At 37.4% G+C, this 13,893-nt stretch overlaps 1 protein-coding gene across 4 annotated transcripts in view; it reads right to left on the bottom strand.

Moving 5' to 3' along the window:
- The window catches only part of TFEC (transcription factor EC), a 93,543-nt gene that overhangs the window by 24,092 nt on the left and 55,558 nt on the right, over positions 1-13,893 (bottom strand). The gene's annotated exons all lie outside the window — the stretch shown is intronic.

Below are 13,893 nucleotides of genomic sequence, written 5' to 3'. Positions count from 1 at the left end.
GACGAGATGTATCCAGATGGGAGAACCCCACGGAGGCCCAGGCAGGCAGGGCGAGCAGGGCTACAGCGTAGCGAAAGCTCGAAGCAGCAGCGGAGCAGGGCAGCCACAGCTCGGTCTCCAGCAGGGCAGGGAAAGCGGCATTTGGGGTCCCGGCGTTGTTTCCAGCAGGAAGAAAGAACGGCCAAAAAGAAAGAAGCAGCAGCTCCTTTCTCTGCAGCTTCTCTCTCCGGACGCTCAGAGCGAACTGCCCCCACACCCAGGTGTAGACAAAGGAGTAGCCAGGCCCGCCCCACTTCCCTTTTTTCCTTTCTTAAGTACAGCTATTTGTCCCCTAGCAACATGCATATGGGAGAAAATTCCTTTAACAGGAAAAAAAAACTAAGACTAAACTAAAACCCCAGCAGGTCCAAACATAGTTAGAACTTTATCTAGCCGCTGCTGTAAAAGACAATGAAAAGTGTTTCTATAAATAAATCAGCAACAAAAGGAGGGATAAGGAGCATCTCCATGTTGGTACTGGATGTGGGAGAAAACACAGTGACAAAGGATGAGGAAAAAGGCTTAAGTATATAATGCCCTCTTTATCTCAGTCTTTAATAGTAATACTACTTGTTCTTTGGGTGCCCAGTCACCTGACCAGGGAGACAGAGCAGAATGAAGACCTCACAAGGGAAATGGTCAGTGGCCTGCTATACCACTCAGACACACACAGGTTCATGAGGCCAGATGGGACGCACCTGAGGGCCCTGAGGGAGCTGGCAGAAGAGCTCACTGAGCCACCTTTAGTCATTTACCAGAAGTCCTGACTAACTGAGAGGGTCACAGTTGACTGGAGCAAATGTGACGCCTGTCTACAAGATGGGCCAGAAGGAGGATGGAGGAACTACAGGCCTGTCATCTTGACCCCTTGACAAGAAATGTTGCAGAAAGTTAGTGCCAATTGCACTATCAACTGTCTCTTTCTTCTGTAAATTTAGTACAAATCTCAGTTATAGGTCAATGACCACTATGACAGATAAGTGTCTTTGTGGATACGGCCACTGGTGGTCTCCATTTGACACACTGTCTTCTTTCCCAGTTAGTCAGCATAAAAAATCTGCTATGAATTAGTGTGCAAGGAATAATTTTCAGTGTCAGGATTCAGGATCAGGAGAAGAAATAGAGGGTGATTAATCTGACCTCTTTTGGACACTTAGAATGAACTGAATAATCTCTGTTTCTTACTCTTGACTCTGTAGAAAGTTTGGGGTGAATGTTGCAGGCCTCCCATGTGTGCCTTCTCAGGAAACCTCACTGGGCTCCTCATGTGAAAATTTTCAAATAAACTCTTATTTTAAAAATCATGTAAGAAGGACTTCCTTTAAAATTAATCAAAATTCTGATTACCAGGGAGTTTTTAAAAATACAGTCAAAAATATATCAAAATATTTTGTTGAAACTCTCTACCTTAATTTGATCTGCATTGATATCAAGCATAGAAAATCCCAAGGAATTTCCTTGCTAACGTTGCTGAACACTAAGAGCCGTCTTAGAGTAGAAATTGGCCGATTTTGATACAACATGAGGAAACATGCTATTTTTGTCTGACAAAGAAGGAAGTTCTTTTAGAAATGTAGACATATGTAAGTAACTAATTTTCAAATTATAAAATCAAAATATGTAGCACAATATATTATAGGAATTGTGAGTAAAAATACATGTAGCTGTTTGCATGTGTACCAAAACTCCATACATCATAATGCGATTTATTGTTTATAGTGCCATTTAAGCAGGGAAAGTTTTTGCAGTACTGAGGCTTCAAATAGCTTCCAGTCTTACATAAAAGGATATACATATATATATATATACACACACACACATAATTCCACAAAAATTTAATGCAATGTTACTAAATGTACAAATCATTTAAAGTGGCACAATTATACAATATGCTTGCAATGATGATCTTACAATTCTATAGCACTGTGAAACCTGATGAATCCCAAAGCACTTTAAAATTCCAGCTGATTCCACCATATGAAAAGCATGTTCCTGCTTTCAGTTTAGATGTGGAAACAGAGATATTTGGATATGAAAATTCCCAGCCATCAGGAAATCATTTGTCCTGCAGGTATCATGAGCTATGTTGGTTCACACCTGTGCTGTTCTGAGAAGTTCTGGTAAGTCATATAATTTCCAAACCTTATATTCATGATACTTATATTTACATATATGTATCTGAGAATTTAGATGCAAGCCGCTCATCAGGAATGAGAACGCAAATATTAAAAGTAGCAGAATATAATACACCATCTTTCCTACTTCTGAAATACAGACAGCTTTGGACAAACTATCAACAACCTTTAGCACAGCAAATGGTTAATTGGGAATAACCAGTGACAATGTGGTACAGGAAGAGAATAATACAATATCTAATTAAAACTGCAAGGAGCATTAAAGAAAGCAGACTGTAATTAACAAAGTTAGCATTTGGCAAGGACACTGGGGTTAACATTCTTCCTTTTGTATAAAGTGTCATGGGATCTTCAATGCCTGTGTGCAAAGACTGGAACATGAGAATTTCCATTCATGGGGCTCAGTCCTGAAAGATACTCAACTTTGAAGCTTAGACCAATTATAAAAGCAAACTTCAGCTGTACTACCTGAGTGAATACACCTCACAAGAGCCTGTGACCTTGTGCTTGCTGACAGTGTCCAAGGGAAGTACTATGGAGGTCTCATCTGGAGAAGATTTTTATGTTCGATGCTTGGGTCTGAACTGCTATGCAGGCAGGACTGTGTAGCAAACACTAAGAGTTTGTTAACAGCATGGATGACTAACAATGGACAGCTGTGATCACAATTTGCAGTCTCTAATAACAAGTTTGGGGTTTTTTTAAAGGAAAACATTAGATGAAAGACATTGTCTTATGAAAGTAAATTATGTGGTATTCCAAATCCTATAGCACAATAGTTATTGGTAAATACCATGTAATTTTAAGGGAGACTTAAACCAATAGCATTTCCATATCCTCCAAGAGAAGGAGTCTGAATGCAGTAATAAAATATATGAATACAGATTGTCCATGCCTGTTCACTTGTAGTTCTATGTCACAACAGTGTTCATTTGCATGATCACATATTATTTAAGTATTTTTCCATTTTGGCTACTCTTTGCATGATGTGTTTGCCCTACAGCAACAGTCTGTAAGGATCATGGTTGTATCACAATCAGTGTTGCACAGTTAGAAAATAACAGCCAAAACCTTTTCTAAAGTCAGCTAGAATTTTCTTAATTTAAGAATCCTGCTGAATATGATAAGGCTCAGTCTGGACTAGAAAGCATTTCCTGGACATCAAGTTCATTTAACATATCATTACATAATCTGGTTCATAAGCCAGTAATGCTCTGTCTAAAATCAGTTAGGTTTCACATCTCCAAGATTTTTATTTGGAGTATGCTAAAAAAGCTGAATGATTGCAAATTATTGTCAAACAAGCATATCTTTAATTTCCATTTGTAGACAAATTTTATTTTGCTTTGTGTTCCTTTAACACATATAGTTTATTGTTCAACTTCCCCAGGTGACTACTGGGAGTGAATTTAGCTCCCTTAAGACTTTGCTTTGCTAAATTGAACGAGCCATGCTTCTTTAGACAGACTTCCCATGCTATGATAAGTTCTAACAAGCCCCTCTGTACCTTCCCTGCTTTGGTTTAGCTTTCCTGAAGGGAGGACACCTTTTTTTGCCTACAGCATTCAAGGAGTTCTGCACCCAGTGAATCCCATGCTGGATATTTCCTCATGTCTCTTGGAAACCAGTCTCATGATGGATACTAAGACCATATTTATCTCCTTTATGCAGTCCCATCATTTTGATGGCTTATAGTTATCCTCTGAACAACTAATGTAACCAGATCTTTTTCTGTCATCTCCAGTTAATGAGCTCCCAGCTTACAGCAGACATTCCTGTTATTAGTATTTAAATGAATGGCCTTCTTCTCAGTACTATTACATTCCTTCCATTTAGACTATTCTGTCATCACAGTCATATAATTCTTCCTCTATGATATCCTCATCCTTCTTTGTACTGGCAATACTTTTTACTTCTTCTTCCTCAGTAAATTTCATCAGCATAAATGTATTTTTTGTAGCAAGATCACTAATGAAAATATTAAGTAAACTGAGATCAAGGATTGGTTATTGGTGCACTTCCTTAACATCTTTTATTTTAAAAAAACCAAATTTTATAGTCTCTTTAGCTTGCTCCTTAGGCTGAAAGGAACTCTGTTCTGTTACTTTCTAGATAACCTGTATTGCATTTTACTACTAGGTGTTCATACACAAGGCTGTAAACAGCTCTTCATACATCCAAAGGATGTCACTACTCAAGGATGATAGAGAGTGTGTGTATATCATTGAAGAGCAGACACCTGACATGTTCTAGTTGTCTAAAATGGCTAAACCCTAGGATATCAAGAGCTCTTCATCAGAGTTATATGGACTGTCCTGATAGGCCAAAAAAGTTCATCAACTACCCTGCTTTCCCTTGAAGAACCTGCAAACAGACAACAGGAAAGACTGTCTTGCAAGCCAGCTACCATTTCTCCCAGGGACTTACTTCCTTACAGTTACATTGACAAGCCCAAGTGTGTGATTAGAAGGGTCAAGATGTCCCCAGAAAAGACAGAGGTCAGGACCAGACTTCCTCCACCAGACATCTTCATTCTGCCCAGATCAGAAGTGCTCATGAAAAGAGGCAAGTGGGAAGTAAGTTGCAGGAATAGTCCTGCTAGCAGAAACTTCCTTCCCTACCCTCTTTTCCAAGGTTAATAACTGCAGACATACAACCCAACCAAGTGTGCCTGTTTCCTGCAGTAACAACGTATGGCACGCTTCCACAGCAGCTGCTGTGCAGTACACACCATTCTGAGGATCACTGACCCTATTACACATGGTCAGGTTGCCTGTACTGCACCTGCAGCCTTGGAAAACTTAACAGGGAGCCACAACACTTGTGGCTTTACTTGTCACAAGAAGAGAGAGACTGTGTAGCTGCCTAACCTGAAAGGTTGGGTACTGCATCTGCAAGAGAAAATTTCTTTTGGTGCTTGTTAAAAATTGGTACTTGCTCAGACAGCATCTAAGACAAAAGATTTGTGCAATATTTTATCATTTCCCACCCCTAAATATATCCCGCTTAAATCACGTTTTCACGAGCTTAATTGATAGCATCACTTCAGAAAACAGTTTTGTAAAATGAGGTTACTTCGCCTTCTTAGCCGCGAAAAAGTTTTAGAACCCATCTATTTCAGGGTGGTCCTTGCTTATTCATTTTAATTAAAAAGAAAAAGAGAAAGAAAAAAAGAAAAAGAAAAAAAGAAAAAGAAAAGGAAAAAGAAAAAGAAAAAAAGAAAAATACAAAAGTAGGAATTTTGCAAAATTTTTAAGTTGTCATCCCATATATGCATCCCAAATATAACAATCTCATTATGGAATTGTGTCCACAGTTCATTTTGCATATCAAGTAAGAGTTTATATTTGTGTTACTGGGGTACACAACCCAGTTGAAAACATAGTTAATTGCTTGTCGTGCCTTTACAATTTATTCATGACAGGTTGACTTTTTCTCAATCCTTTACGTTCACAGATTGACATCAAAATGTGCACTGAATTTGGCCAAATAATGAGTTGATCAATAAATGCATATTAACACATATTAACAAATCCTTTTGCTAAATAACAATGCCTGGTATAATGGGTGTTTCCAGGTTTTGACAAGGGGAAAACTGGGCCAATTCTCGTATCTTCAAAGTGTGTTTCAATAAATTTTGACTTTTCATCTTTTCAAATTTCTTGCAGACGGGATGCACAATCTTGTCAATACAAGCACTGTGCTGAAAGACTAGGCCTCAGCTTTCTTTTTCAGTTGCTGTCCTGCTTGAAGAAAGTTGAACATAAGCTGTGTTATCCTTTTTATTTGTAAGGATGTGTTTGCACTATCAATTGCCAAAGAAGTTGTAGTGTACTGTTTTCAGAATCTACAAGATCCCATTTACAGCTAAATTTTCTTGGTCCTTTTTTAATTGCAATACAAAATACTTGTATTTGAGTATATAAGGTCAGCAATAACAATTCAAAAATGTTCCAGTTTATCTTTTTATTGTGTAGAGACTAGCAGAAAATACTATCCGTCTCAGTTTTGTTTTCATCTGAACAAATTGTATCTCCTTCTATATTTATCTTTAACATGTTTCATAATTACACAATCCTCAACCAGGGACTTAATGTTCAGATGTCTTATATTACATATTATATATTATGCATGAAAACTGGTTCATTTTTTATCTTCCAATAATGATCATCAAGCTGGTTCATTATTCATCAGAGAAAAATGAACTCTCTTCATATTCCAGTCATAGTACATTTCTGCCCTGATCATATACATAGAAGTCCATTGTCTAGATAAATGTCTGATCAAATATGACCAAGCAAAGGAATTTTCTGGAGAATCAACCTTTTGCAAGAGGTATACACTCTTTTCTTTCAATTATCTTCTTTTAATTGTATATTTTTAGCTATTCTTGTCTTTTCTGGTCACAAAATTAACATAACAGACACAGTCCAGAAGTGGAGCAATGCTCTGATAATGTCATCATCCAACTTGGAGCCAGAAATCAAGTCATGAGGGTACTGCCCACTAAACCCCAGGTTCTGAAACCCAAAGATGCCAATTAAATGACATACCTGTTAGCTATTTTACTATTATTTCACTAGTAACACCAGTTAATGTACTAATGCCTGGTTCTGTCTTATTCAATTTTGTTGGATAGCGCATGTCAATACATATATCAAATCATTCAAATTCTTCCTCTGAAAACAATGACCAAATGTCAGCACAAAAAAAAGTAAAAAATTGAGCCTGAGGAAGAAGTGAAAACCACATTTATTTATGTCATATACTCTATATATTATATGCTTTATATCATGTCCTCTTAGATTTCATCTAACACCTAAATCTCTGAACATATTACAGTAAGGCTTCTGTGTTCTAGTGTGTTCACATGGATGTACCATGCAGAATTTAATTTTGGTTGAAAATTCTTCCTGTAGTGTTTGATTTCAGATATATTCACAAATGTTTATTTCTAATGTGAATATAAATATGTATATATATAAATGTAAATATAGTGTAAATAGCTACTTCATAAACTACTTTACACATATATTAAAGGTCATGGAAGGCCTAAGCTGATGGAGAAGGAAGTGCTAAGAAAATCAGTTGTACTTTCAGAAGTTTATTTCTCAAAATGTACTTCAAGAAATCTTTGTGTTTTTCACAAGCTAGTTTTGTCTTGCAATAAAAAGCTTGACTGCTCCTGCAGAACAAAGTGGCCACTGTTGTCGCCTCCAAGCTCACAAGTCTTTTATTCAACCTATGTAAATGCCTTTGATGGAAATTCATAAAGTTTCCCTCAAGAAGGGATCATAACCTATATGCTGCAGACAGCAGTGAGTTTAGCATAATCTTCTTTATGACCTGTCATGTCCTAAGGACTTCAAGCCTTGCATTGCTGTATACAGACAACAACACAAGATGCAGCAGAGGCTTTGGGATACAATAGAATCTTCTTGTTGGCCCCAAACAGCAGGAGTTTTCTGGAAGATCCTGCTGCACATGGGTTTGGAATTAATAAGGAATGAACATTAAGACAATTAGAAGTTTGTTTTAACTATCCTTTTCTCTTACTTCTGTTAAACAAATGTTGAGGTCTGAGATAAAGACCAGGTTTTTAAAAGGTGCTTGGATACAAACAACTGTATATTTTAGAACAATACTTTCATTTATGTCTATTTACCTTTTAGAAAGAGAAAACCAAAGAGAAAAAAAAAATTTTTTCTCTTAATTTCAGAGTTATGGAAACTTTACTACAGTTGCATGAAGGTTGAATCTTTTCATTCCCTTTAAGCCAGAGAGTTCTGCCCCCAAAATAGAGAAGGATTAGTAAACACTTGTCTGTTAGCATGCTAGAGACAGAGCTGAAATTGTTGGTCATTTTGCACAGCTTTTGAATGCTGCAGCTAAGTAAAAACAGACCACAGTTCTTCTCCTGACCCAAAGTAATGTATGCTCTATTCTATGAAGACCTTTGCTACAGCATGAGGTAAATTGTGCAGGCAAGAAAGCTGTACACTGCCCATTTCCACCTCAAACTTCTAAACTGCATGAAATACCAAAAGAAAACCTTCATCTGACATTTGTATGACATTCAAAACAGCAGTGGCAGTAATAACAAAAGATACTTCCAGCTGCAGGAAACAGGCCTGAGGAGTTCTGCATTTGTGCTTTTCATAGTTAGTTTTTGCAACTGAAGCAACTGAGAAACACAATTTCCTACCTAACACTTTTATAGTATTGAAAAAAGACAAAGAAAATGTTTTCTCACCAGTTTCATTTTTGAGGTGTCTATTATTTCCTCAATAGCTACCGACTGTTCCTTCTCCTTCATTTTTCTTGTTAAACTTGTAAATGATACTAGAGAGTGCTAGACAGAAGTTTATATACTTAGATGAACTTTGATTCTTCCTTGGACTTTAAGACTAATCTAGTGTAGAATGTGATTGACAAAGCATTTTCATTGATGTTATGCAGCCTTTTCAAGTTAGCCAACCTAAGCAAATGAGGTTGTTAATGTTTACTCTGGCCCTTTCTCTAAAATGGTTTTGAACTTTAGCAGATTTTATCAGCTTACAAGGGTTGCCAAATTACATCAGTATTCACTAAATAAAAAATACTCATGATTATGCAGTAGGGGGCTGCCTAGATCAGCAATGCTATATTCACCTCTAATGGAAAGCCGGGTTTACTTCATGATTGAATAACTGCAGCAATTATTGAATAAAATACTTTGGAGCATATCTACTTGAATTTCTTCCTTCTGTATGATTTCTGAGAATGGGACAGACAGCAGGTTTTGTAATCCATCCAGATGGTCACCATCAATATTTAACAAATAATTAATACAAATACGAATTATTAATGTCATGATGAGAAACTGTGACCTCAAAGACCTTGTAATAGGAGAGAGATTTTGCAGACAGAGTGAACTATGCTTTTACCAATAAATAGTGTCTCCATAAAATCAAATGCAGAGTTAACAGATTTAGTCAGAACTTTATACCAGCTGTAGTTAATAGAATCATAAAAATTAAAGAAGGAAAACATCTATCTGTCCTGTCCTGATCTAACTTCTACTCCATACCTCTCCATACTCCATACAAGATTTTTTTCAAATGCCAAAGGAGCAAAACAAATACAAGCGAGCCATGCAGCAACTGAGGATTTTCTCCACAAGCTCTTTTCCTGCAAGAGTGGCAGAAGTGAAGGAATCCCACTGACCTGACTCCCAAGAAGACTGGATATAGACAGTAGCTCCCAATCTTAGTGAAATAGTGAAATATGAATACATGAAATGAAGTCATGAAAGGAAAGGAGTGAAGCCTCAGAAGATCCCCCAAGAGGTGCCATTGCAAGGCATCACCTTTGCAGAGTATTTCCACCTTTCCCCTGTCCAGCTGTTCCCCCAGCTCACAGCTGGCACAACCCCTGACTTTCAGCATGCCCAGGTGCTTTTGCTTCCCTTCTCCGTTAGTGGTTTAAATCTTCTTTTCCCAACATTCTTGCTGCTAAGCTAATTCAAGGGGATAGTTAAAGAAAACATTTCCTAAATATTACAAATAAATCATAGTATCATAGAATGTTGAGAGGTGAGTATGGCCCTTAAAGACCATATAGTCCCAACCCTCCCTGCCATAGGCAGGGACACCTCTCACTAGATCAGATTGCTCAAGGCCTTAATCAGTCTGGCCTTGAACAATGCTGGGGTTGGGGCATTCACAACCTCCCTGGGCAACCTGAGCCAGTGTCTCACCACCCTCACAGCAAAGAATTTCTTCCTACATGAGCATGGAAACCTTTTTTTCTTGGTTTTATTTGCTACTGGACATGGAAAAAAATTCAGCAAAAAGGCTTTCCATGAAGAAGGTTTCAATTTTCTTCCAAGCAATCTGAAAGGAACTGCTCCATTTAGTTTATTCATTCAGTATTGACTACTCCAGCAACATGGAGCTGAACTGGTCCAACATACAAGCAGTTGGGCCTCTCCTGGTGACTTTTTGAAATCCAATTTCATGGTAGTGCTCTGCCTGAAGCACTTCTCTGCAACTACTTCTAAGCTCTCACTGCCAGCCATCTAACTGCTACAGAGCCTCTGTCCCCAGGCTTCTTCAATAATAGTGCTGAAAGCTCATGTTTTCTTGTGCACCAGAAAAAAAAGACAACTTAGAATCCTTGAAAATGTTCACAAGATTAAATTATTTTTCTTGCTGGTCCCACCCAGGTCTGTGCAAGAGAGGCCCATGCCATTGCAGAACATTAATTTCCTCTCACTTCATTCTCATTCCAAGGCAGCCAATCTCCTAATGCTTTTGACATAAGTTTTAGTGGACTGCATATCAAGTAGAGAATATTATCACAGTTGTACAGTGATTATCTGGACTGCAACAGTTATTTCTGAATGACGGTACTGGTAAATTGCCAGCTGCTTTCATACAGCTCTCCACTGTGATTGCTCGATTACTGGGTTTACTGGTGAGTCTTAGAGCTGTATATGTATAATAACAAAACATTTAGTATTAAGAAGTGGTTCACAAGATCACACACTGTTAAATCCCACCCCGAAAAGCACAGAGATCCTATTTTTTAACTCTGCTTTTTCCTGTGTCTCTTCACTGTGACTAATGCCCTCCACATCTGTTTTAATACAACATTCCTTAAATTTCTCTTTTTCAGATATTAAAAGCAATGTCGAGCACAGATTTTACTACCTGCCCTAAACTTTTAATGATGGTGCAATATTTGCTTTGTATTAACAGATGTAAACATCTACACTTCCTGTGTTCTGAACATTTGGAAGTATTAATATACATTAAATTCACTACAAAATGTTAAATAGACTGTAAGGATTTTGATTAAGAATGAACTTTTGATTAAAAGTATTTACTTTTCAAATGCCTTCCAACATATCTGACCTACATGACAGTAGTTCACTTCTAAAACTCACTCATATTATTTGTTTCATTTTTTTTAATGATTTCTGTATGGTCAGGAACAAACCTGTTGCTCCTAATATGATAGTCAGAGAAAAAAATATTTTCTTATAAGAAATAAATACACTGCTGTCTGTTAATAAGATTTTCATAAAACTAAATTATTACAACAGGAAAAAATTACTTTAAATTGGTGTCATCTTCAAGGGTCTTTCTAAATTAAATCTTACCTTCTCCATGATGAACAAACAGTTGTCATTAAATGATAGTTCATAAGAGTAGTTATGGTTTTATTTCAGCTATGTTTTATGAACAAAGATATTATTTGGTTTGGAAATACTTTCCAAAGAATCAAGACCTTTTGGATATAGGGAGCACCTAGTCTTACATTTTAACTGAACTTTAAAAAATTGTTGTAAAATGTAGGTCTCTGCCATAGGGTACTCTGAAGAGCAATAGAAACACAGTCAGAAAATTCCCTACTTTGAGCAATTCTTAAGTGACCACCCAAAACCAGACAGTTTCATGAAGTTATAAATTTGGATCCAAACACAGTAAAAGCCAGATAATCCACTCTTCAGAAGCTGTAATTATTTAAATGAGAGATGGAGGAATGTTCTTCTTTTCACTTCTCTGATTCTACTGATACATAACTGTAATTCAGTAATTCAGGGTGAGATAATGAGCCTTTGAGCAATTATTCACGAGTGGTCTCACAGAATTCAATGTCTTCATTTAATGTGCCATTAAAATGGTACATGGGTGCATTTGACTAATGCAAACTAATGCATCACACAACAGGTTACACTGTAAAAAGTGGAAAAATTACTCAGTCACTATCCATTGAGAACACTGAGACAGGAAAGTGGCATCATGAATTTGTTTTTTTTCAAGAAAAGATTTTGCTGAAAAAACACCCGAGCCTTTTACCACATTCTGAAAACCAAGTCAGCCCATTTCTGAATTTCAGAGAAACTACTCTGCCCAGTTTGCAAAATCAAGACAATCCCAAGTAAGGAAATTCTAAGAAGAAATTCTAGAAATACTTAAGCATTATGCTGGAGAAATTTAACGAAAAAACAAATGCCAAATCAGCCAGATACAGAGGCAACTCAGTCTCCCCTGAAATCTCACTTACTCCATGCTCACGTCAGCCACCACATTAAGGCATCTTGTGCAGAAGTACATCAGAGCTACAATGGGTCCTTGCTGAAGTACAGCACAAACCCAGCACATCTTCTTGGGGAAATTAGATATTCTCCCATTGCTGATCGTGTCTCCTAGCCCAGTACTCTTTTAATGCATACATTTTTAGCCCAGATAACAAAATTTCATTATTCTTATTGTGATAATGAAAAGCTGGATATAAAAATATTATTTCTACCTGTCTCTCTATCTTTCTCTATTGAACAGCTTATGACCAAAATTTTGCTGCCAGATTTAGGATGTTGCCTGAAAGATGGCATAAAACCAAGTGGCGTGAGCTAAATGCCTGACATCATCTCCATATGCCTAATTCTTTTGTATATTTTTAGAGGACATGATGCTAAAAGAGAGATAAAAGAAGCAAAGGCACTGCTCAATTTCCTCATACTGATGCAGTTTGCAAGCCTTGTTGAAGACAGGCTTTATTTTGCCATAGTATTGAACAGAGAGATTGGAAAATGCATGCTACTCCCAGGCTTACCTAGCAGTCTGCTGATTTCCTCAGCACAAATGAAAATCCAAATACCATTACTTGTCCCAGAGGCACTTCAGGAGTCCCAAAACTTTGCAAGTACAATACCAGCAAGGCCTAAAAGACACTGCATATTGTCTTCCTCATCAAGAGTAGGGTATTCAATAAATTTTAGAGAGAAATGTCCTTCATGGCTGAAGATAAAGGCTAATGAACCTGGAATTAGCATAGATTAACATCATCCAGTTTTAAAAGGTTTTGAGGGAGTATGACTTCAACCCAAACCCAGAATTCATGCCACTCATCACCATCCCACAGTATCATACCTGACAGAATCCTCCCCTGCCTTACTTTAATTTGAGCCAAAATATTAATTCACTCCCTGGGGACCACTCCTTTGCTATGTTCTCTACTGAGATATGCATAAATCAGTCCAGCTGCATCAGTTTTGTAGTTGGCATGCAAACTTCAGGTGTTCGTGGAAATGTTAATTGGCATTAATGCTGGACTCTATAGTGGGCAACATAGAAGAGTAGAGATTTTGTCTCCTAAGGTATTTTTGTAGCCAGTGAAGTTCTGCAAGTCAGAAAAAGATGTTCCTCCAGAGGGCGATTAAGAGCAAGCACCTGACTGTATTCCGAAGTGAACTTGGTAGATTGTCAAAGCCCGTGAAAATCCTTCTGCCTTCATCAGGGTGAAATTCCCCTTTACTGGTGTACAGTTTAAAGCCCTGAGGACAAACAGTTCCCTACATAAGCTAGGGTAGAGAGGACAACATACATCCTTCTGTAAAGTGCATTACAGTTATTGATAGGTATTACTTTCATAAATAATAATGCTCTGTATGTTGTTGTGTCCAGAAAAGAGTCATCCTTCCTCTTCAAATATGTAACATATATGGAAACATAAATAGCCTTTGTTAGTCCTCTCACATTTCTTCGCAGACACAACATAAAATTGAAGTTTGTTACATTAATTCCCGTGAAGAAATCACATTTCTCTTGTTTTTCCTTGACAAATTATTCAACTAAATGCCACTTGTCTACATGAAAATCTAGAACTAGAGCCTTGCTTCAGCATAAGACACTGGAGAAACCACCATACCATAGAAACTATCACATGGGGA

The sequence above is a fragment of the Corvus brachyrhynchos genome, unplaced genomic scaffold (assembly GCF_000691975.1).
Source record: "Corvus brachyrhynchos isolate BGI_N302 unplaced genomic scaffold, ASM69197v1 scaffold32, whole genome shotgun sequence".
NCBI lineage: Eukaryota > Metazoa > Chordata > Aves > Passeriformes > Corvidae > Corvus > Corvus brachyrhynchos.
Note: the sequence above shows the minus strand (reverse complement) of the source record. Positions and strands in the feature narration are given on the sequence as shown.